Here is a 3508-nt window from a genome sequence, read left to right on the forward strand (position 1 = left end):
ATTACATTTTATGCCAAAAGTATTACTTATTATTATAAATATGAGTAGAGTTGACCCGTCTCACGGATGAAACCGTATCACAGGAGTGTTACTCTTTATTTAATATTTAAAATATGTTTATATCGTTTAATCTCAATATTAAAGTGATAAGATAAGTGAATGTTTTTGAAATAATTAAATATCTATTAACTTATATAAATTTTTTATAGATAAAAATAAAAATTTGCACACATATATTCTAGTCCTAGTAATAAAATAAAAATAATATGAATACCATAATAAAATCCAAATACAAATATACAATTATTATAATATATAAAGTAAATTCATGAATCTTCAGCTCCCTCGCATCGCCTACTCCTAATTCATAATCATCTGAAAACCCTAATGTCTAACGATGAATCAGCGATTAGCTTCTCGGACGACACACGTTCGCGTTATCCCAAGATTGAACTCGATGATTACGTGCCCAAGATTTTCTCGTCAAAGGTAAAGCTTGAGAATTTTTTTTGTTATTGTTACATTCGACATATTCCCGATTTTTATTTGTTTATTTGGCCGATTCAGCTTCTGATTGGCTATTACTTAAGGTTGGTGATCATTGGTGTTTTTGTAAATGGTTATGATCGACTCGCGTGGAAAACAAAGTTTGAGTTTTCTTAGTATTTTGTATTCTCTGTGTTTATATGAAGGAACTCGGTGTATTTTTCTGCATAAAAAAAAGATAGAACCTTTGAATTTATAGGTTTTTCACAATATCGTGTTCATTGATCTTGATGCAATCTCTTCAGTGAATGGTATTATGGCAATGTTTATTATAATTATGCGAATTGTAAAGTACACGAGACAATGACCGATAATGCGGGTGAATGTACCAGGCTTCCCTTTGTTTACTTGTATTGTGACCAATTATCTACCGTGACTGACTTTTATAAACGTTCGATGCCAGAAGCTGCGCCTTGGTGGCAATCCATGTGGGAATGAAATTTGTGCAGATAGTGGATGTATTCCATAGGCTATTCATGTGGCGGAAGTAGACATCCGTGAGGAATCATTTCAGATAACAGGAGACTAGGAGATACTAGTACAAAGCTAGGAATTTTTACGAAATTTGTTCCTTATTTTCCCACCATGAGATAATGAAGATTGATTTTTCACGGCGACAGGACTTTTGATAGAGATGGTACAAGTGAAGTAAGTGGAATGGATGTTAGACAGAGAAAATATGATGCTGCCGTTGATAAAAAACCAAGTAAATATTTTTATTACGACACACCACTTAATGAAGAAACTGGGGTTTGGATACCTGTATCTGTTCCACCTTTACCAGAAATTGAAAGAGAAGAATGGAATAGAAGCCTCTATTTGAATGGTGGATATTTGCCTGAGAGTGACATGGGTTGGAATGAGTGTATTGGGGAAGATAAAGAGATGACCATGTGGGATGTTGTTCTCGACATGTTGCTAACAGTCAGAGTAAAATCTGGTCACTGACTTCAGGTGATATTTATGGATGTAGCATTACTTGGATGTCTAACCAACTTCTAGAGCAAGCTTGGCAAGAGATGGCTCAAACTCTTACAGATGCCAACCTTGGTAAAACGAAGGAAATTCTGGAAGCCGAGCCAGCAAAGTGGTTGCCTGATAGCGCTGCTTCTGCTTGCATGCTGTGCAGCATGCGCTTTCATCCAATCATGTGTTCTAGGCACCACTGTAGATTTTGTGGCGGCATTTTCTGCCATGGTTGCTCCCAGGGACGGAGCTTGTTGCCTGAAAAATTCAGACTTGGGAACCCTCAACGAGTTTGTGATGTGTGCTGTGTGCGGCTTGAGTCTGTCCAATCATGCCTGATTAACCAAGTAAGTCGTGCGTCACAGTTTCCGACCCATGATTTGACGGACCTGAGTACGCTACGTTCTTGGCTTAATTTTCCGTGGGGCCAATCTATGGAACACGAAATATACAAGGCAGCAAACACTATTCAAGGTTATACTAAGGTATGATTTATTTTGCATACAGCCAGATACATGCACAGCGAGCCACCTCGTTTTTTACTTTCATAGTTACTAATTTCAATACATATTGACTTAAACTGCTGTGCTATCACATATTGACAGTATTGTATTTGTTGTAGGTTGGATCTGTGACATCTGAAAAGTCTATACCTGGTGCAATCCTAAAGCGAGCCAAGGGTCTTGCCATCATAACTGTTGCCAAGGTTGGCTTGATGGTTACTTACAATGTTGGGACAGGGTTAGTGATTGCTCGTAGAAAAGATGGATCTTACTCAAAAGTTTCCTTGTGGCATGCTAGATTGCCAAGGAATATGGGATTTACACAAAAAGTTTAGTCAAGGATATTTGTTTACCCTCTACTTTAGTTCTCTTGTCACATATATATGCCAAAGTATTTCGGGAAATGCATTGATTAAATGTCTTACATCTGCAGTCTGAACATAATCATTTACCGCATCTGACTGGATTTCAGTTTTTAGTCTCAGTTAATCATAATTATATTTACTTTGCTTTGATGGGTTTTACTTGCTTTGCTGAGAAAACTTTTTAATAACCAACGTGACAATTTTTAACATCCAAAACACATTCAAAGTCAAGAATCTACAAATTAATTGTTGAAAATATGTTATTATTATTATTATTTAAAGTTGAATGTTGAATGCTGAATGTTTAATATTGAGTTGTAAAATATGAAAAATTAGTGTGTGATGATGTAGATGATGATGTATTAATATTTGGACTAATCTTCAAATGAGATCTATAAATAGGTCTCTCCATTTGTGTAGAAAAAACACAATTGAGTTGAGAGAAAAATATTATAAAGTGTAGAGTTTGATATATTTTGAGTTTTGGAGTTTTTACTTTTTACCATATATTTTTACTTTTTCACAACACGTTATCAGCACGATCGCTCGAAGGTTTTCTATAATTTCCGACGCTCCAAAACACAAAAAGAAGACAAAAATATTCAACAAGTAAGTATATTTATCTTATTGTTTATACATATTTTTTATGTATAATTTCATGTTATTATATAAAAGGTTGTTTATGACACTGAACTTATAATAACGTGATATGATATATATTTATTATGTATATATACTAACTGTATTAATATATAATTTCATGTTATTATATAAAAGGTTGTCTATGACACTGATCTTATAATAACGTGATATGATATATATTTATTATGTATATATACTAACTATATTAATATATAATTTCATATTATTATATAAAAAGTTGTCTATGACACTGATCTTATAATAACGTGATATGATATATATTATTGTGTATTATATACTAATCATATTCGTATAATCTCATATTATTATATAAATGGATGTGTATGACACCGAACTTATAATAACACAATATGATATACATAATTATTTAATTATGATTATCATTATATGCATCACATGATTATCACGAATTTTTATTCAACACATACTCGATTTTTTTTTTACCCCCAACGGTCACAAACGGTA

The 3508-nt window shown here is 33.2% G+C and overlaps 1 pseudogene; it reads left to right on the plus strand.

The window, feature by feature from the left end:
• Window positions 1–329: 329 nt before the first annotated feature.
• LOC140884478 (uncharacterized) lies at window positions 330–2492 on the plus strand (annotated as a pseudogene).
• The last annotated feature ends 1016 nt before the right edge of the window (window positions 2493–3508 follow it).

This window comes from Henckelia pumila, chromosome 2, assembly GCF_033568475.1.
Source record: "Henckelia pumila isolate YLH828 chromosome 2, ASM3356847v2, whole genome shotgun sequence".
Lineage (NCBI taxonomy): Eukaryota > Viridiplantae > Streptophyta > Magnoliopsida > Lamiales > Gesneriaceae > Henckelia > Henckelia pumila.